This window comes from Bos indicus, chromosome 12 (assembly GCF_029378745.1).
Source record: "Bos indicus isolate NIAB-ARS_2022 breed Sahiwal x Tharparkar chromosome 12, NIAB-ARS_B.indTharparkar_mat_pri_1.0, whole genome shotgun sequence".
NCBI classification, from domain to species: Eukaryota; Metazoa; Chordata; class Mammalia; order Artiodactyla; family Bovidae; genus Bos; species Bos indicus.
Window position 1 is genome coordinate 22,691,741 of NC_091771.1, and position 22,742 is coordinate 22,714,482.

The 22,742-nt window shown below is 41.2% G+C and overlaps 1 protein-coding gene across 2 annotated transcripts in view; it reads left to right on the forward strand.

Annotated features, from left to right (window-relative positions):
• Positions 1-22,742, forward strand: part of LHFPL6 (LHFPL tetraspan subfamily member 6) — a 234,106-nt gene that overhangs the window by 39,724 nt on the left and 171,640 nt on the right. The gene's annotated exons all lie outside the window — the stretch shown is intronic.

The window sequence follows — 22,742 nt, forward strand, 5'->3', positions numbered from 1 at the left end:
ATCTTAATCAGCTTTACCATGATTCATGGTTATTAGTGACTATTGAAATAATTTAAAAATTATATTTCATTAATTGTATTCATTTGCTTCCCAGTGAAGATTGTTGTTGTTCCAGTTGCTAAGTCGTGTCTGACTCTTTACGACCCCATGGACTGTAGCCTGCCAGACTCCTCTGTCCATGGGATTTTCCAGGCAAGAATGCTGGAGTGTGTTGCCATTTCCTTCTCCAGGGAATCTTGCGTCTCATACAAGTCTCCTGTGTTGCAGGCATATTCTTTACCACTGAGCCATCGGGGAAGCCCCAATGAAGATTAAAATGAATGATTTTCTAATGTGAGCATAAGAGTGCTGGTGTCTATTTAAATTTCTCACTTTGTTGGAGTCACAGGAATGATTCTGGTTTCCCTTTATTTGGTTGTTGCTGCTTTACATTTCTGCCTTTAACTCCATTCAACAGCATTAATTTTTTTTTCCTCTTTTGTTTAAAATTACCCATAGGAAAATAAAATAAAATTACCCATAGGAAAATAATAGTTATACATACAGCCAAGCTGGCAAGTGTCAAACCCATTCTCAGTCACCACCTCCCCAAAGAGCCCCCATAAATAATAAGACTTGAGTAAACAAGCGATTGTATCCTCATTGTCTCAGGGAATCCTTCATTTCACAGGCCTCACAAACTGCATGGGTTGCCCTGTAAGATGTCACCAGTTGACGAGGTGTGCTTTGTCTCATAATTCTTCTGTATCCTTCTTACTAATGATGTTTTGCTAGCCCCATGCAGTGCCTTTGAATAACTTTCCCAGAAAGGACCACCCACAGGGAAAATATTAAGCCTATCTGGTGGACTTGAATGCATCCCTTATGAACTGGAATCTTTATGTAAAATAGACACTCGGGGAGCAATTATTATTAATTGCAGGCCCTTTCAACACAGCTTTTGATCCTTCCATGCACCAGTGCGCACCACTGTTGTTCAAGTTGGTGACGGTGGAATAGCCCAAGGATGGTTTCAAAGCCATTAAGAACAAAGGGACTTTTTGCAGAATATTCAGTTTACCAATTACTGTCACAATCATAGCCTTTGAATGTGGCTGTGTGTGTTCCTCTCAGTTAATGGATTCTACTTATAGTAATGCTGGCCCCTGCCTCTGGACAGTCTTCAAGGGTACATGTTTAAGCTGGCCTGGTGACACGGGTTAGATTCCCATGTGTACAACTTATTTTGATCAAAAAACCTTGTGAATGAGAGAATCACATTACTGTTTCAGATTCATGAAGGGAATGCTACGTGGTGCAGAGGGTACTGATTTTCAAAATTTTATGTTCTTGTGAATTTTTTTCTGATGTTTGAATAATTACGCTGTCCAATAAAAAGACCAGGTCAACTGTATTTAGGTTATTCACATATAATTAAGGAAGTTAGCCAACATATTCTGAGTTACTAAGTAGAAGCTTTTAGGTGCAAAGGGCTATCATTATGTCAGTAACTGAAAATTTTAAAATATAGAAGTTTTATGTTTTATCTGTGTCTCAAGCACATTCTTTAATGTGTCAAAACTTGACTTTGGCGAATGGAATGAGGGATCCGCAGGGATTAAAAAGATGCTAGAAGTAGTGTTCAGTTTCTTGAGGTATTATTACTTGCAGTTACATTCATCTTGCTTGTGTGAATTTTCTTGCTGAGTAGTATACCACTGAAGGGATGGATCACACCATGGTATTATATATACTAGTTACAGGATGTAAGAGCCTCTTGATGAAAGTAAAAGAGGGGAGTGAAAAAGCTGGCTTAAAACTCAACATTCAAAAAACTAAAATCATGGTATCCGGTCCCATGACTTCATGGCAAATACTGGGGAAAAAGTGGAAACAGTGACAGATTATATTTTCCTGGGCTCCAAAATCACTGTGGACAGTGACTGCAGCCATGAAATCTTTTAACGCTTCCCCTGGAAGCAAAACTGTAACAAACCTAGACAGCATATTAAACAGCAGAGACATCACTTTGACAACAAAGGTCTGTCTGGTCAAAGCTATGGTTTTTTCAATAGTCATGTATGGATGTGAGAGTTGGACCATAAAGAAGACTGAGAGCCCATGAATTGATGCTTTTTAATTGTGGTGCTGGAGAAGACTCATGAGAGTCCCTTGGACAGCAAGGAGATCAAACCAATCAACCCTCTAGGAAATCAACCCTGAAAATTCTCTGAAAGGAATGCTAAAGCTGAAGCTACAATACTTTGGTCTCCTGATGCAAAGAGCTGACTCATTTGGGAAAGACCCTGATGCTGGGAAAGATTAAGGGCAAGAGGAGAAGGGCGCAACAGAGGATGAGATGGTTGGATGGCATTGCTAACTCAATGGACATGAGTTTGAGCAAACTCTGGGAGACAGTGAAGGACAGGGAAGCCTGGTGTGCTGCAGTCCATGGGATCACAAAGAGTCAGACATGACTTAGTGACTGAAAAACAACAGTATGCTTTTTTTTTTTTTCCCCTTTTCAGTTTTTAGTGATTGTAAATATAGCTACCCTAAGCATTTGCCTAAAAGTTTTGTGTCAACATTGAGTTTCCATTTCTCTTGAGTAAATGACTAGGAATCAGATTGCAGGGTTGTGTGGAGTATGTGTGCTTAACTTGACAAGCTGAACTGTTTTCCTAAGTAGTCCACGGGGTCGCAAAGAGTCGGACACGACTGAGAGACTTTCACTTTTCACCAGCAGTATATGAGCATTCCAGTTGCTCTGCATCCTTGCTGACATTTGGTGTGATCTGTATTTCTAACTCTAGCCTATTCTCTGATATGGTGGTATCTCATTGTGGCTTGCACTTTGTATCTATTAATAAGGAATATTTGCCCAACATAAAGTCACAAAGATCATTTCTATGTTTTCTTCTAGAAGTTCAAGTGTTTTAGATTTTGTACTTTGGTCTATAGGGCTTCCCTTGTGGCTCAGTGGTAAAGCATCTGCCTGCCAATGCAAGAGACACAGGTTCAATCCCTGGGTAGGGAAGATACCCCAAAGGAGGAAATGGCAACCCACTGTAGTATTCTTGCCTGAGAAATCTTATAGACAGAGTAACCTGGCAAGCTATAGTCCATGGGGTCACAGAGAGTTGGACATGACTTAACCACTGAAAAACAACAACAATGAATTTGGTCTATTGTGGAAATTAAAGGATTTTTTTTTTTTTTTGGCCACGCCTCGTGCATGTGGGATTTTAGTTCTCCAACCGTGGATCAAACTCATGCCCCCTGCATTGGAAGCAGAGTCTTAACCACGAGATTGTCAGGGAAGTCCGTGTTTGTTTTTCATATGGACATATAATTACTCTAATATCATTTGTTGTAAATCTTTTCCCCATCAAATTGCCTTTGCACTTTGGTTGAAAAATCAATTGACCAAATGCAATTTCAAGTTGTATTTTCTTATAGATCAGTGAGCATTATTTCGTATGCCTGTGCATGTTAAATCACTTCAGTTGTGTCCTACTCTTTGTGACCCCATGGACTGTAGCCCGCCAGGCTCCTCTGTCCTTTTCCCAGGCAAGAATATTGGAGTGGGTTGCCATTTCCTCCTCCAAGGGATCTTCCTGACCCAGGAATGAAACCTACTTCTCCTGCATTGGCAGGTGGGTTCTTTACCACTGAGCCACCTATGGAGCCCTGAGTGGGGTGAGAGTGGGTATATGTAGACTTGTTTTTTTTCCAAAACAAAAGTGGGCTAAGTTTGCATCAAAGGTAGAAAATCGAATACTGTTCCCTATTTGGGCATTTTGACTTCACTTAACCTACTGATTCTGACAAATGAAATTAGTAATTTATATCAGAATGACACTTCATTCTCAACAATGTTAGAAAACAAAGGAAGGAATAAGCATTGACAAAAAAGGGCTTGGAAAAGTTCAGTATGTTCTTTGATTCATAAAAAATTTATGATTTCAAAACTGGCTGAACCTTTTGTCCAAAGATTTATTCCCGGTTTGGCAGCATCCAGCAGAGAAGTGTCATTTCTGACTAGCTGGTACAGGTCAAGAAGCAAGTAATCCCCAACCAGCTATACAGGGGTTTGACAATTTCAAATTCTTTGAGAGGAGGGTAATTTTATTATTTTCTATTAAAATAGGTTTTTCAACTTAGTTTTCAAGAAGGATGCAACTGTTTTCATAATTATGATATTAATTGCTAACCCCCAAAACTCAAACAATGTGTTGAAAACTTATTATATTATGTAGATTACATATATCCCTAAGGACCTTATTTCCCATCAAAAAATCCTGTGTGTTGGGTTAGGGCAGAGATAAATCTCTCCTCCTTTTGACATAAGTTTACATAAGTGTCAGGGTGCAAATTACTGTAGAAATACAACAGTATTTCTAGTAATGTATGTATTATGTCCTGGGTGGATATAATACTTAAAAGCAGAAATTTTAAAATAAGTAACATGTTTCTACAAACAACTTTCTAATAAGGCTTAACAATAGTAATTTTTTTCTTATGACATTTCTAATTTTAATGAAGAATTTCCAAATAATACATAGAATTAATTTGAAGACTCTAATGTGTTTTTCACAAGTGTGCTACTTTACTGACCAGTTTGAACCGTAAAGTATATTACCATGAAAAATATGGTTCTATATATAGCTTTGTATTTTATTTCAACTCCTTTTATGACCTTGAAACTTGGCAGGGGTTTCACTCCTCCACCCCAACCCCACTTCTCATTTCCAAAGAATTTATAGGCTATCTTATCTTAACTCTGTGGATTTTTTCCCCTCAAAATTTAAATCATGATTTAGATTTCTTTTTATTAATAAAGAATCTATATAACATGAATTTTCTCTCCATTTTTACTCATCTATGAAACTCTTTTAGGTACTAGGTCTATTCAAATTTCATGACATGCTATAAATTTCATGACATGCTATATATATATAAAAGTTTATGACATGCAGTTTTAATGGCAGAGCACAAAACTGAATAGACTAAAGCATTCCATTATAGGTAAACTCTTAACCGATGGTGCAACTTAATTAACCCTCTAAATATTTGATCTTAACTTCTGTATGTCTAGAGTCATCTTGATGGCAATCTGAGTTTGTGGGGATCATTCTGGAAGTATCGTTCATTTATGAGCATCCAGACAGACAGACACCTCTATTCCAGTGGAAGCTATAACCGCTTTGTAAGAGGTGCTGACCTCATCTATGCAGTGTTCAGGATAATCAAGTCCAGTTTTCCCAGTGGTTTATCCACCGACAGTAGTTGTCCCAGACCCGTTGGGAACCTGTGTTTACTCTTTCAGACCACTGGGCACGTGTAGCCTTTGTGTATGAAAACATTGATTTGCTGAGTTGTACCAGTGTCCTGAAGACCTAAAAGAGTAAACTGGGTCCCAGTGGTGAAAGGCCAAAGACTTTCCCACTTATTTTTAAAAGCTGGTCCCACGCTAATCAGTTCCAAAGCCAGAGGTTCCTGGTTCATTTGGGACGTAAGAGTCTTCTGAGAGTTAAATTTTCTTCTGACATTGTTATTTCACTTTATTGGCTAATTGCTTTTGTTTTGTTTTCAAATGAAGTTTCTGAGTCATATGCTGGGGAAAAGACTAGCTGAGTGGGAAAACAACTTGCCAGTTATCATGGATCTCAAAATGAACAGGAACCGTATGTTGGGCTGTGTTTTATACTATAGCCAACCATCTGTTTGCAATGAGCCCAGCATCCATTTTTAAATGGAGTAGATCAGAGGTCAGCAAACGATGACCCATAGACCCCTTGTTTTTGTAAATAAAGGTTTACTGAAACATAGCCATGCACAATCATTTATGCATTGGACAGAGGAGCCTGGCAGGCTATATAGTCCACTGGGTCGCAAAAAGTCAGACGCGACTGAACTGACTTAGCACACATGTGGCTGTTTTTGTGCCAGGACAGTAAAATTGAGTAAATGCAACAGAGTCACAATAGTCCATGAAGCCTGAAATATTTACTGTCTTGCTTTTCACAGAAAATGTTTGCCTCTCCCAGGGGTGGATGTATCACCCTATGGTAGATGAATAAATCACATTTTATGTAGAGAAATTTTAATGTAAATTACAAATATCCTTACTTTCTACATCTAATTTCTTCAGTGGATAGCTCAAAGAATAATATTTTTTATGTAGCCAGATTAAAATTATTATGTATAACAAAATGGATAGTAATTCCTTAATGTAATTCGATACCAGCTCATATACAAACTTCAGAATTGTTTCCAAAGTATGATTTACAACTGATTTGTCCTCGCCAAGAGCCAGTCAGGACTGTGTCTTACATCTGATGTCTCTAAGGTCTCCTTACTCAAGGTATGCCCCTTTTCTCATGACACTGGCTTCCTGGAAAGGCTATATATCACTTGTCCCGTAGAACGGCCCACCTTCTGCCATGTTTCTGACTGCTTTCGACAGGTGTCAACTTGTATGTTCCTGTCTATCCTGAGTTTACCCAAAGCTATGTCTCCACTGAATCCAGGTTAAACATGGTAGTCCAGAATCATGAGAAGTGACCCTCAAATCTGCATCAAATCTGAAGAATGGTGCCACCACTGGGGACACTAACATTGACCATCAGCTTAGTCTACAAATTATTCTAAAAATTGGGAAAATGGCATGGCATCCAAGAAGTAAAATCACAGTTCAAGAAATAAAGAGTTAGAAATGGAACCCACATTGATTTCCTCCTTTCTGTACTGTTCTAGGCTGCTGCTCAGCATGGTAACTCAACCTTGACTCTCGTTACTTTTTTAAGTGGTTTTGGGTCTGGGAGATCCCCTGGGGAAGGAAATGGCAATCCACTCCAGTATTCTTGCCTGGAAAATCCCACGGATGGAGGAACCTGAGGGGCTACAGTTCATGGGTCACAAAGAGTTGGACACGAATGAGCGACTTCACTTCATGTTCTGACTCAATCATGTCCTGTAATAATGGTCTAGTAGAATGGGCCCAGACCTGTTTTCTTGGTAACTGTGTCTTGTTTGGGTTCTGAGTTATTGAGGGTTTTGCTTATTTGTATTTCTTTCCTTGTCTTTACGACATGTGGGAGAAACCCAACGAATTGATTAAAAATTATAAAGATGGATAATGAGACATGGAGAAAATCAAAAGGAGTTGTGATTCAGACTTAAGATAAAAAAACCCAAGCTCTAAGTTAATAACTGCGTTTAGGTAATTACACCCATTGTAACATTTGAATGCAGTTTTATAGCAGTGAAATCTCTTCACGTGGAAGTTGTAGAGGCTCCTTCTCTGGCACGGAATAAATGGAAAGTGTATTTGCCTCCAAATAAACTGAAAGACTGGAACCTGCACACTTAGAAGGTGGACTTTCACTGTGTTAGTCTTAGCTTTCTGTTTTGCCTTGTAACTGTGATTTCCTAGGTTCATAAGCTTGTGTTTCACAGCCTATATCTAGCATTTTACCTGTCTTAGCTGAAGCCACGTGGAATTGTTTAGTGTGTGTGTTTAGGACTGTGAATATAGAGCTGCCAGTGACCTCACCTGTCCCTTATTTTGAGACAGCAGTGCATTCGTGTACCTTGCAGGAGGAGGGATGGAGTGAGAGGTGGGAAGACACTGCCTATAGAGAACAGTGAATGAGCTTGAAAAATTCCCGCAAGGCTTCAAGGGCTCCCGTCAGTAGGAATCCAGTTAATCAAAATGACAGGTGCGGAGGTACAAGCCTGTCGGAGGGGACGTGCTGCACAGCCTTGTAATGACCTCAGGGCAATGTCAGAGCTGCTTCTGGAGAGCGGATGCATTAGAATAGAGACGCGGAGAGGATGGCGAAAGCTCCGGAGTTGGAAAATAAAGAATCATGCTTCATGGTTTGAGGAAGAGTGACTGCCTCCAAAGAAACTGCCCATCACCCGCCCATGAAGTCTCAAGTAGACACAAGATAAATCTGAACTGGATTTGCTAGTGACTGATTCATTATGATACCAGTTTAAGTGGAATTTTAACTGCATTCAACTGGTCAGACATACAGGAGATCGGAGCTGGGGGTTTCACTAGTGAGTAATAAGAGGGTAACGTGGACAGGGTGACCGAACTGGGCTGGAGAGCTGACACCTGTGAAATGAGAGAGGCAGGAAGAGGGTTAGGTGAAAAGAGCGTCAGACTTCAGTGCACTTCTGAGGGAGTCTCTGAGGACAGTAAGAGTCCGTAATTGGGCAAGAATGGCTAGACTCAGTGTTATGCTCACCCTGCTCAGTCATTGGCTGGGACAACCTTGGGGAGGCGTGGCCTCAGCATCCATGCTGAGGGACCAAAGACGCAGTGACTGGCCTCCACTCTGCTGACCCTGCTCCCCTCCGAGCGGTGCAAGCCCATGGCTGCCACAGACAAGACTGTCCACGAAAGCCACTGCCTCCCTCCTGTCCCTCTTCATTCTTGGTTTCCTTGCCCTTGTAAGCAATCACTTGGTTGTATAATTCAAAGATAATGATACTTTGCAGTGCATTTTAATATTTTAGAGATTGCTTTTTTTTTTTTGATAAGGCAAGTTTACTACTTGCTGCTTGCAAACTTAGGTCTGTGACCTAAGTAGGTAGATCTCTTACCTAATAAGTAGATCTCTTGTTAACGTGAGCATGGAAAAGACAATATATAAAAGCAGCAAAGAGAATGGTGAGATGACCATGTCTCATTTTTTCCTTTCCTATGGATTGTCAAGTAGAAGGCTGAAGTAGGTAATCAATTAATATTAATGAATGCTTTGTGAATGGTTGGGTTAGTTTATTCTCATCTTGATTTCCTTGAGTCATTTATTTAGAATGCTGATGATCTCTTCTTAACCCCTTACCCCTTCTTTCTTATGACCTGAGCATAATTGTTTATTACCTGTAATACCTAAAAACAAATGATTATGACTCTCAAAGGAAAAGGTAAAAATCACAGCAGAAGAAAGGCATATTTTTTTCCTTAACACATTTTTGTTTCTAACCAAGCTTAAATTTCTTATTGCTTCAATTTAGCTATAAAATTTAGCAGCACATATGTCTATGAGAGTCAGTTTCAACCAGCTAAAAACTACTAGAAAAACAGCGTGTGTTCACTACCTCTGAATTCACAGAGCAACCTCATCAAGTGCCTGAAATTCCCCTTTAGTGGTGTATAATGACCTTGTTTCCCTATCGTGTGTTAGTCGCTCAGTTGTGTCTGACTCTTTGTGATCCCCGTGGACTATAGCCGGTCAAGCTCCTCTGTCCATGGAATTCTTCAGGCAAGAATACTGGAATGGGTAGCCGTTCCCTTCTCCAGGGGATCTTCCCGACCCAGGGATCAAACCTGGCTCTCCTGCATTGCAAGTAGATTCTATACCATCTGAACCACAGGAAAGCCCTGTTTCCCTATTAACATAGGTAAAATACATCTGCTCTTCTGTTCTTTTGAACTTTTATTTCTATTTCTGTCACAAAGGGATGCATTTTCATTTTTACAGTGCCAACCAAATCTTTAAAAGGAAGACAAGTGTTGCTCAGGATCATCCAGGCACTGTACTGTATTGAATTCCCACCAGAAAGAAGCAACAGAGAAACGAAGCCTATAAAATGTAGTGAATGACATAGTGTTAGGAGCTCAATTGTGTCCTCCAGAAACACGTGTTGAAATCTGAACCCCAGGTACCTGTGAGCGTGATCTTGTTTGGAAAAATAGTGTCTTTACAGATGTAATCAAGTTAGTGTTGTTCAGTTGCTCAGTCATGTCTCACTCTTTGGGACCCCATAGACTCTGTCTAGTCCACCAGGCTCCTCCGTCCCTCTGAATTTCCAGGCAAGAATACTGGAGTAGGCTGCCATTTCCTTCTCCAGGGGATCTTCCCGCTTCAGGGATCGAACCCAGGTCTCCTGCATTGGCAGGCGATTCTTTACTGTCTGAACAACCAGGGAAGCCATAATCAAGTTAAGATGAGGTTGTACTGGACCAAGGTGGACCCTAATCCGATATGACTGATGTCCTGTAAGAAGAGGGAAATTCGGACAGCGATAAACCCAGAAAACATGTGGCATGGAGACAGAGATTACAGTTATGCTGCCACAAATCAAGGAATTCCTGGGGTCACTGTAGCTGTGTGAGGCAAGGGAAAATCCTCCCCCCGAGGCTTGGCAGAGAGCATGGCCCTGCTGACACCTTGATTTTGGATTTCTAGGCTTCAGAAGTGAGAGGCAAATATTTGTGGTTTTACAGCACCCAGTTTGCAGTACTTTATGACAGCCCTAGGAAAATAATAGAGGTAGTATTTTAAATGGTAAGAGAGTGAAGGTTGCACTCTCTTTTTTCAATTATAAAATATGTAATTATTAATTTTATTTGAATGAGTGATGCATGGATACCGCCTACAGTTATAAAGGTATGAAACCATATGTAGTAAAAGCATCTCTTGTTACATTTTCCCACACCTACTTAGGTCTCCTTCAGCGGACATCCATTGTTAATACTTTCTTGGGTATCATTTGAAAAGTATGTAATACATGTACAAACATGTATGAATACCTGCTTTCCTTTCATCTCCTCTCAACAAATGACAACATGCAATTTATGTTGTCATTATTAACGACAATATTTTGGCCTCTGAGTTTTTAATTTACAATATCTTTTTGAGATCTTTACATATTGACACTTGTAGAGCTACTTTGTAGTAGTGAAAAGTGTTAGTTGCTCAGTTGTGCCCGACTCTTTGAGACCCCATGGACTGTCCATGGGATTTTCCAGGCAAGGATACTGGAGTGGGTTGTCGTTTCCTTCTCCAGAGGATTTTCTCAACCCAGGATCAAGACCAGGTCTCTTGCACTGCAGGCAGATTCTTTACTGACTGAGCTACCAGGGAAGCCCCACTTTGAAATAAGGAATATTTAAAATTGACATTGGGCTTCCCAGGTAATGTGGTGGTAAAAGAATCCACCTGCCAGTGCAGGAGACACAAGAGATGTGAGTTCGATTCCTGGGTCAGGAAGATCCTCTGGAGTAGGAAATGGCAACCCACTGGATTATTCTTGCCTGGAGAATCCCATGGACAGAAAAGCCTGGCGGGCTGCAGTCCAGGGGGTCACTCACAGTTGGACACGACTGAGCACACACACAAAATTGACATATAGAATTCTGTTGAAGAAATCCAGTTGTTTCCTCTGCTATTACTGTGTGCGTGAACCACACAGCCATAAATGCAATGCGCATTACTGCCATCTTTGGAAACCCACATGCGCTAGGCACTGTGCAGACTGGTTCTGAGATTTCATTTAACCTATTCTTGGCTGGGAACAGAAGGGTTAATAAGACAGCTTCAATTTCCTGGACCTAAAGAATATTTTTTAAATGTTTACTATTGAAATAGGATCAAGTCCCATTTGTATTATATGCTCCTGAAAAGAATAAAAAATGGAAATTTTTGTAGGTAGTTCTGATTACCGCCAACTACCTCAAGATTAGTTTTATGTTAAAAACCTTATCTCTTGTCTTTTACTTGTCATTACTGAAAAACATGATTTCTTTGATGCTGTAAATGTAATTTTTTTTGGCATAGAATTTATTCAAAGCAAAGCAGAGCCTGGTTTTGATTTTTCTGAATGTTCTTAACTAGAATCAAAACAAGGGTACATATGTATTTTATATGGAGGACAAGAGTCGATTACAGGTACTGTCTGATGTGCCTCCCTGAAGCTATTGTGACTGTCACTACTGATGTTCAAACATGGATTCTTCATTGGAAATTTGACAGCTGGGAGTTTGAAGAATGAGGGGTGTTGCTTGTGGCCACAAAGAAGTAGGTAAGTATCTGTGGCGTTATTGTCCTCTTTCAGACTTGGAAGTGTAGAAGTCTTCTGATCTGCTATAGAAACAAGGTAAATAGACTGGTATTCTCTCTCTTTTTTTTTTTTTAAGCCTGGTATTTTTGAAAGCATGGTGGTGCCCCTTATCCATGGGGGATGTGTTCCAAGACCCCCAGTGGATGCCTTGAGACCATGAATATTATTGAACCCTATGTATACTGTGTTTTGTCCCATATATGCACACCTATGATGAAGTTTAATTTATGAATTAGGCACAGTAAGAGAATGTTCAAACTGCCAACAGCACTATTTTTGTGCTTTGGGGCCATTATTTAGTACTATACAGGTTACTTGAACACAAGCACTGTTCTACAGGACAGGCAATCTGATAACCGAGACAGCTATTAATGCCTAGCGTGTGGGATGAGCTGGACAAAGTGATGCTTCATGCCCTGGGTGGGATGGAACTGGAGGGCATGAGATTTCATCACACTACTGGGAACAGCATGAAATTTAAAATATATGAATTGTTTATTTCTGTAATGTTACATTGAGTATTTTCTGACTGGTTGACTGCAGGCAACTGAAACAGCAGGAAGTGAAACTTCTGATAAGGAAGGACTGATGTACACCAAAGTATCTCCATTCTTGCCATGGACTTGAATGATAAGAGAGGATGCCCTTATTTTTATTAGTTTATATTATATCTTTGCCACTGGCTCCATGGTGGCAGAAGTTGATAGTTTTCCATCAGCACCCCGACTAGGGGATTCACATCAGCTTCCTTTGTGGCTAGTAGGGCAGGTAACCAAATTCTGGTCAGTGGGATGCAGATGGAAGTGGTGTGGGGTACCCCAGGGCCCTGAAAGGAGTGGGTGTCCTTTCCTGCTGTTCAGATATCCATGTGCTGGTGGTGGAGCTGCTATCTTCTGCTCAAGAGGGAATTCACCCCGCCCCCATAGGGTATTCCTCAAAGGCGGAAATAAGCCTTTGTCTTGTTTAAACTTCTGTATTGAAGGGGTGCTCTTTGTTTCATACCCCATAGGGTATTCCTCAAAGGCGGAAATAAGCCTTTGTCTTGTTTAAACTTCTGTATTGAAGGGGTGCTCTTTGTTTCAGCAGCTTAAAATTGTGCCCTAACCAATAACATCCATATGTCCAGATATGATTAAGAAGGAACTAGACCACCTGCTTCTTTTAAGTGCCTTCTAGAATCAAATGTGAATGTTCAAATTACTAGTCTCCGAGTAGCCTAAATCCCTAGAACGGTGATTCTCTTGTTTCTTTGATTTAATTTTGTGTTTTACAAACGTTCATAGCATGAGATGAAACTGGTTAGTATCAAATTGGTTATAGCAGTATTTTCCAAGCTACTTTTCAGAAATCTCATATGAATGGGTTATCGATTCAGTACCAGTTCCAACATGAGGGAGGCTTCCCACACATCAAGAAGTGACTCTCCAATACTGGTTGGGTATCCTGGAATTCAACTGGATTCTGACACTATCTGTCCGGAGATAGCATCAGATTCCACAGGTTAAGGGCTCAGTCCCCCAAGATTGCCCTCAACTTCAGGTGTAAATCACAAAGCCCAGGTTGTTACCTGTGCTTCTGACCTACTGGCCATAAGTCAGATGTTCCTGTGACCCCCAGCCTCCACTCTTGGATTTGACTAATTTACTAGAATGGCCCACAGAACTCAAAAAACCTGCTTACTTACTAGGTTACCAGTTTTTTGTTTTTTTTTTTAAATAAAGGATATTAAAGAATATGAATCAGCCAGATGAAGAGAGACATAGAGTGAAGTCCTGAACAAAGGAGGTTCTGTCCTAGTGGAATTTGGTGTCAGCACCATGGCACATGGAAGCATTTTGGTTTCCCAGACTGGAAGCTCTTCAAACCCCCTCCTTTTGGTCTTTCCTAGAGGCTTCTTACGCAGGGTGACTGGTTAAATCACTGGATGTTGGTGGTTGATTCAACCTCCAGTCCTTCTCCCCTCCCTGAAAATCAGGGGTGGGACTGACTGTTCCATCCCTCTATTCAAGGTTGGGTTTCCCCGGCAACCAGCCCCATCCTTAGGTGCTTCCCACAAGTCATCTCATTAACATAAAGTCAGGGTCTTGTTATGAATAATAAAACAGTTTCACCTTTATGGCTCTACAGTGATTTCAGGGACTGAGGACAAAAGACCAAATATAACAGAAGATGCCCTCGTGTCTCTTACTGCTCAGGACATTCCAACGGTTTGGGGAGCTGTGAGCTAGGAATTGTGAAAGAAGATCATATATGTCTTTATTATAAATCACATGAGTGTTTTTCTAAAAAAGGTGTAGGGAAGGATTTGAAGACAGCAAGAGTGGAAAGCTACGGGGCAAATAATAACCAGTTTCTTCAGGGCTATAATGAGAAAGTACCACCACCTGCAGGCTGGTGGGAGATAAGAGGTTACTGTTTCCAGTGTTATTTGACCATGCATCTCTTTCTTTGGAACGTATTAACATTTTGTGAAACTAGTGTTTTTTTGAAACATAGTTTGGAATTACAGTGTTACAGGGTTACAGTTGTTTGTATTTTGCTGGTCTGTAAACAAATGTCTCTATTACAGAGGACTATGTATCTCATCCATCTTGCCTTGATTCACACTTTGCAGCTCATAGAAGGGAACCACATTTACTTTATGTTCCAGGTCTGGAGGAGTTCTTCCCATTTGCTCCCATGAGCTATAGACATAGTACAATTAAAATGCATTAGTTTATGTCTTCATAAAAAAGGAAATGATAGAAATTTGAAATGCATGAATATATGAAATACTTATGTTCTAATAAGAACCCATTTTATCTGCTTTGTATCATTTGGATTGTGTGTAAGATTTTATTAGCCAAAAATGGTGACGCTACAACAAAAATAGATTGAAAAACTGTTGTTGGTGTTAGTAAAGTTAGTAAACTCATACAGTTGGGGTTGTATGGTGGAAGGTGTGATTTCACACTTCCTTTGGTAGTCCTGTTTCTGAACAGGACAGTAGGATTAGTGTTGTTTTTTAAGAGAGCAAACTGACATCAGAACAAAAATTAAGTGGTTTGGGGAGGGCAAACCCTGTGGGGAAGCCAGGTTATCAGGCAGGAGGTGGCGTTACTCTGCGTTGCAGCCATCCAGGGCAGAGGGATGAATGGAGGAGGCTTCAGGCAACGTTTTCCAGAGTTTCTATGTTTCATGCTCCTCCATGGAGTTATATTTTGTATAGAGCTGATGTGTGGGCTTTTAGAAACATAAATCAATAATAAAAGATCAAAAAGCAGAGGCACATGACTATACTGGAAAATATAAAAGCCACATCTGTTTCCATAGTTGCCTTTTGACAGCGATTGGTAAAGAACCATTGAATGTATTCTCACAGTCTTTGCTTATGTCATGGAACCTTTGTCCCTAACTCTCCTTTCCTGAGTGTATCGTGGCAGAAGGGTTGAATTATGAAATTGTGTTCTGTAAAGTATTTGTTCAGCTTGAGTTGTTTGCTCTTTAGTTGGATTTCCTGTGCTTTTCATGGGACGGTTGAGCTTCTGTTAGGAGATTTTCAAAGCCTCTAGACCACCCATATCTATTGTTTGGCAGCTGATGGAGCGTCATGGTACTTGCAGCAGATCTACAAGAGGTCTCGCTAGCTTTGGTTGCTTAACACTCTGGGTTCATAAATCCCTAATTTAAAATTGGTACTTCTATGGGGTACAGTTTTATTTCTAAATTTACATGTCTGCTCCAACCCCACAACATGGTTTTCACTTGAGTTGTCTGGAATCTTACTAGAGCCTCAGAGTCCATTTTGTACATTTCAACCAACTTTTTCCATTTTGTTTGTTGTTGTTTAGTCACTAAGTCGTGTCTGACTCTTTGAGACCCCAGGGACTGCAGCACGCCAGGCTTCACTGTCCTTCACCATCTCCCAGAGTTGGCTCAAACTCATGTCCATTGAGTCGGTGATGCCATCCAACCACCTGCTCCTCTGCCGCCCCCTTCTCCTTTTGCCATCAGTTTTTCCCGGCATCAGGGCCTTTTCCAGTGAGTTGGCTCTTCCCATCACGTGGCCAAAGTATTGGAGCTTCAGGTGGCTTTAATTTTTTCTTTGTTTTTAAAAGTTTGATGTGTCCAAAGGGGAACAAAATCTAAGCATGGCTGTCCACACAGAGACAATGAGGTTGATTAATTCACATTGGCATAAAAGCTGTTTCTACCAGTACAGCTTCTTTTTCTATTATAAACTGGAGACAATGTATCCAGAAAACAAGGGATGTTTCCTAATAGTGTGTCATGAGGGGATGGTGACATAGACAAGGTGGTGACATGTCTAGATTGCTTTTAATACATGTTTTTAAGTTAGACCAGTAACCTTTCCTCATACAGACCATTGGGAAAAAAGCTGCAATCTGTCCATTAGTTGTAATACATGATCCTGGCGTGAGGTAACTTGCAAATAGTTACTGTGTGAAATCAATCTGATGATAAAAGGACATAAATTTCGGGATGTTTCTGTGTGACTTATACAAGTTTATGAATTTTATTATTTTTCAAATTAATCGTAAACAGTTTGTCTGAATAAGACCGATAGTGAAAAGTAATAAAGATAATATGTTCCATTAGAAAAAACGCTGAGGCATTAGGTGTATATTGTGTGTAATACTGTAGATACCACATGAATGCCGCCCTTGTTACCGTTTGTAATTTAATTGAATATCTTCCTGTCTTTAGTGAGCAAGAAACAGTGGTTTCAGATGGAGTCTCTTCTTCATTCTATAATTGGCACTGTGGCTTCCCTGATGGATCAGCGGGTAAAAAATCCACCGGCAGTGCAGGAGACTCAGGGGACGTGGGTTCAATCCCTGGGTCAGGAAGATCCCCTGGAGGAAAGGACAACCCACTCCAGTATTCTTGCCTGGAGAATACCATGGACAGAGGAGCCTGGTGGGGTACAGTCCATGGGGTCACAAAAACTCAGGCATAACTAGGTGACTAAGCACACACGTGGCTTTGATAGGGAAGGTCCTTTGAGGAACCTCTTTGATGTCATATGGTTGGAAGTTTGGACTCTGGCTGTGATTTTTAGGCTGTTGTCTATGTGGTCCTTCTCCAGATTCAGTCACAGGTCTGCAGTGTCATTTACCTCCTTCCATATGCCCAGTTCTGGTGGGGGGCGCTTTTCCTATAAATTATTAAGTGGATGGTGCCCTTTCAACGTATGGGATGTGAGAATACTGATCTTGAGTACCCACGTTGTACACATCCCAGTGGGAGATGTCCCATCATCCCCAGGGGGATTCAGTTCGGGTTCTTAAACACGGCAGGTACGATGCTCCACGGCACTCCGACTCTCCTCTTCACCCTCTTCCAGCTCCCAGCTCTCCCCACTTGATGTTCACCTAAGGAAACCCTACTAACTCATTCAGTAATTCAACAGTTATTTACTGAGCACCTGCTATGCATCCTGCTTTATGTTAAGCACCTAGGAAGCACTCAGGGATCATGCTGATTTGGATAAGTTAATCCTTGGAGAAGCCTCAGTGTATGCTTCTCTTGTTTATAACACTTTCCCTGTCTTGGCTCTTCGTGCAAAACTTAAAAAAAAAAAAAATCACTTTGTTTTCATTCACATTGCATGGTGCCTGCTTATTGTATCTGTGTATTTTCTCCCTCTGGACCGTAAGTACTTTGAGCACAGGATTGCATTTTTTTTCCTTTTTTTCCCAACCAATAGCTCAGTAAATTGGAGAAAAGCAAAAATTACAGTAGAATAGATTGAATTTCAATTCCACCTCTTTCTTGCTGGGCAAATTAACTTTCCTAAATCTTAGATTTCCCCCTCTGTGCTTTGGAGATAAGAACATCAAGTTAGACCAACTCAAGAAGATTTATTTGTTTTCACCATCCTCAGACTTTAGATGAGAATGTGTTCATACGTTTCCGGGACAGAGCCCATCACCTTAGTATGAAGATACTAAGGTATCCACCCATTAGTCCTCTCCATCCTTCTTGTCTGTGACTTTGAGTATAGCAGGGATTCATGAAAGTCTATTGAATAAAAAACAAAGCACCCAAGGTTTGTATCATTAAATATGTTTACATAAAAATAGGGAAATTAGCATGAATAGTATATATTATTCCTTGGCAGTGGCATCTCTGCTAATCAGGTACTGGGAAATAGTGACCTTGGCCTCCAGCTGTCTTCAATAGAAGCTAACTGGCACTGCCTTAGGCATCCTTCTCTCTTAACAAGAGAGTCATTATTTGGAAAATCTAGTCATATACACTTTTTTCTTCCAAAGAGTCTAAACAACACAATAAATACCTGTATTACTCATTCTGTGTTAATTCTTCTTGCCAGAGGACAGAAATGCATTTAAAGGAAATTCCTGGAAGAATATCTAGAGACCTAAAAATAAACCTCATGGTTTTATTTTAAGCTTGTCAACAGGGGTGACAAGTGCAAGAATTGTAGCCCAGATGTACGGGAAGCAGCTCATAAATTCTCTTTCTTGCTGTGTTTTATCTTGCCTGCCACTTTCTCCTAAAATGGAAATAATTTTTAATATCAGAGAGAGAGGGATGGGAAAATCCCACTTTTGTTTGTAAAGGTGACGCTGTGGTGAATGAACAGCCACGGGGACACTTGTCTGTGTTAGTGGCTGGCTGCTGGGAAAGAGGGATGCCCTGAGGCTGGCACTCAGGCGCTTCAAGATGCTGCTGGCTTGTCACTACTGTCCCTCTCTGGGGTCTCCGTGCTCCTATTAAGGAAACTAGGAGGTGACCGAGGGGCTGATTAGAAGTCCTTAAATTTCCCTTTCTGGGTCTTCCCTGGTGGATCAGTGGTAAAGAATCTGCCTGCAACACAGGAGATGCGGGGTTGATCCCGGGGTCAGGAAGATCCCCTGGAGAAGGAAATGGCCACCCACTCCAGGATTCTTGCCTGGGAATCCCATGGGCAGGGGAGCCTGGTGGGCTACAGTCCATGGGGTTGCAGAGAGTCAGACGTGACTGGTCGACTAAACAACAACCACCAATTCCTTTTCTAAGTCCGCTTGCACAGTGTTCAGAGGCCTAGTTCTTTTCATTCAGAGAAGGAGAGGAGAGCAGCACGTATCCCCTACTGAGAAGCAGGTGAGAAGCAGGGTCAGCTGGGTTTCCTGGGACAAATCAGCACAGGACTGGAGAATGTCAATGAGTGTAGAGCCGACTGGCCTCCGAGCCCCAGGATGGGAAGTAAGCCAGGTAATGCTTCTGTCTGAGTTCTGGCTTGACTCATAGTGTGGACCTTGGATCCTTTTCCTTACCCTCAACCAAAGCTATAATGGTGACTTTACTTTTGTAGGGTCATCTCAGATGGAAGGAGATTCTGGATGATTTAGATGTTGTATTTTAATGCATATATGTATATATATGGAATCTAGAAAGATGGTACTGATGACAACCTATTTGCAGGGCAGCAAGGGAGACACAGTGGAGACAGCAGTGGGCTTCCCTGGTGGCTCAGAGGGTAAAGCGTCTACTTGCAATGCAGGAAACCTGGGTTTGATCCTGGGTCAGGAAGATCCCGTGGAGAAGGCAGTGGCAACCCACTCCAGTACCCTTGTCTGGAAAATCCCATGGATGGAGAAGCCTGGTAGGCTATAGTCCATGGGGTTGCAAAGAGTCAGACATGACTGAGCGACTTCACTAATGGAGAATGGACTTGTGGGCACAGTGAGGGAAGGAGAGGGTGGACGAATTGAGAGGGTGGCTTTGAAACATCTATATTACCGTGTGTAAAATAGATAGCCAATGTGTGACAGCTTGCTGGATGACACAGGGAGTTCAAACCAGTGTTCTGTGACAACCTAGAGGGGTGGGATGGGGTGGGAGGTGGGAGGGAGGTTCAAAAAGAAGGGGACATGTATATACCTATGGCTGATTCATGTTGATGAATGGCAGAAACCAACACAATGTTGTAAAGCAATTATCCTCCAATTAAAAGTAAATAAAAAAATGAAAACCACAGATAACTGCAAAATATTCCAGAGGGTTAAATCAAGGTCTTGTTCTTTTTTTTTTAAGTAAACTACTGAGTCAGGCAATGGTTCCAGCTCTAGATGTGTTCAGTTCCCGCAAATTCTGTGATAGGAAATTGTAATGGTTTTTGAAAGGTGTCTTAATAAATGTGGTTTTTATGGGACCACTTAGAATCTCCCTCACCCCCTTAATTTTTTTCCAAGCCCTGCCTGTGAATTGCATCTTTCTTTTAACAACTGCTCATCACACCCTAGTTATTTGAATGGAAATCCAGTCTATACAAAATCAGTATACACTGGATTTTCCTTCATGTGTGTACTAAGGGGATATTTGTTTAATATTTAATTCTCGAGGCTACAGAGGTATTCCTATATCCTTTGACTTTCTTCCCTTTAAGTATCTGTTTCATATTTCATACCATTAGTACATTCTTTACATCGGTCAAGGATGGCCTATTTGTATTTCAGCCGCCCTGAAATACTTGCCTTTTTATTATCCTTTATTTGTAGATGTGCCATCTTCCCCTGTCCTTTCTACTATGATTATTCAAACAATCCTTTCTTTTCCATGTTAAGATAGTGCTAACTCTCCTTTGAAGTTCACCCCCTGTATTTATTTTTCTTTATTCTTAAACCTCTGCTCCATTAAGCTTCTCTCTGTTCCTTTTCTCTCATGGATTTTAATACCAGCTTTAATTCTGGAACTTGTACTTACTTTTTCATCTTTTGTAAAATAAATGGGCCCTGTATGGATAGACGCACTTAGAGAGTGGATCTGCTGTGATAGAAAATACTAGGAAAGTAAATTCCATACCTAGGATTTCTCTCTTGGGCTTTTTACAGTTTTTTACATCACTCCAGAATATTCTGTAGAATCCAGGGCTATTGCCAAGTTCTCCGGCCAGTTATCTGGATCTTCATGTCTATTAATGCAGCTTAAGCCTGTGTTAATTAACTCCATTGTAATATGTCACCTGGTTGGCTGGTTTTGAGTTTCTAGAAACCTAAACCCTTCATAATAATAATGACAACAATAGTAACAAGAAACTGCATACTTTCTGTAAAATGGGCACTTTACACATACCAGTTCTAAAATATAGTGAAGTGAAAGTCACTCAGTCATGTTAGACTCTTTGTGACCCCATGGACTGTTCAGTCCATGGAATTCTCCAGGCCAGAATACTGGAGTGGATAGTCTTTCACTTCTCCAGGGGATCTTTCCAACCCAGGGATCGAATCCGGGTCTCCTGCATTGCAAGAGGATTCTTTACGAGCTGAGCCACCAGGGAAGCCCAAGAATACTGGCGTGGGTAGCCTATCCCTTCTCCACTGGATCTTCCTGACCCAGGAATCAAACCAGGATCTGCTACATTGCAGGCGGATTCTTTACCAGCTGGCTACCAGGGAAGCTCAAAATGTAAGATTTATTTATTTATTGGCTGCTCTGGGTCTTCATTGCTCTGCTGGCTTTTCTCTAGTTGTGGTTTGCGGGCTTCTCGTTGCGACTTCTCTTGTTGCAGAGCGTGGACTCTAGGGCACGTGGCCTTCAGTAGTTGCAGCACGTGGGCTCAGAAGTTGCCACTCCTGGGGTCTAGAGCACAGGTTCCGTAGTTGTGGTGCACGAGCTTAGATGCTCCGTGGCATGTGGGATCTTCCCAGATCAGGGATCAAACCTATGTCTCCTGCATTGGCAGGTGGACTCTTCACCACTGAGCCACAAGGGAAGCCCATAAAGTATAAGATTATATAGAGGATTAAATAAAGACTAAAGGTGAGTGTGTACATTGTCCAAACTGGCATGGATCAAGGCAGGTTTGGTTGTTTTTCTTCTCTGCAAAAGTTCCTGAGCTTGTATTTCTCTCATCCTACATTCTAATGTTGCTGGCTTCATTCAGGTCTTTATACTTATTCAGATGATATTCTGATTATGTTAGTTTCAATCCTTTTTTGGAACTGATTTTGTCTTATCATCGATTTTCTATTCCTGTTACATTTTTTTGTATCTTTCAATGACTTGATAAATATTCCTTCTGTGTCTGCCTGGAAATTGTTCACAGGACCAAGAACATAGGAGAGTTGCCCACCACCAGGAGCTTCCTATCTCAATGTCCATTTCTAAACACATTTTGGAGAGAGTCAAGTAACAACCTGTGACTCCATTTAACCATACTGTCATTCAGCCCCTGTTTCTCTGTTGTTCATTAGGATTTAGGGCAACTGAAATCAACATGAGTGAGACACTATAGGAGGTCCTGTGGAAATGACGCACAAACAAAACAGTCTTGTTGTGGTTTGCAAGAAGAGGAAATAGACTAGTGCACAGGTAATTATAAGCAAAACAGGGTGAATCTCCTCTCAGATGTAGAGAGACCAGGGAGATTTGACTTGGATGAGCGCAAATTTTACAGATCCACTTGTAGGTCTTGTGCTGTGGTCCATGGAGTCGCAAAGAGTCGGACTGAGTGAGTGACTGAATTGAACTGTAGGTCTTGTAGAGAGAAGGCTACATCTTGAGAGTCAGATGCCAGCTGAATCTTGAAGGGGATGCAGAGGTCTGTGCGGGATGAAAGGATATCGCCTGTACATGTGCAGATGGACAGCACAGGCCATGTATGTGACACAGTTAAGCCATCTGCTTTGACTTGTGGGGTGTGGGATGCATAGGACGTGTACTGTGCAATTGTGTTGAAGGCTTTGGTTATGGACTTCTACCATGCTGAAGAGCTTAGACTTGGCCATGCCAACCACAGTGTACTGATTACGAACACAGACTCCAGAGTCAGACTTCTTGGGCATGAATTCTGTTGTGCTCCCTACTAGCTGTGTGCATGCTCAGTCCCTAAGTCGTTTAGTCTGACTCTTTGTGACACCATGGACTGCAGGCCGCCAAGCTCTCTGTCCATG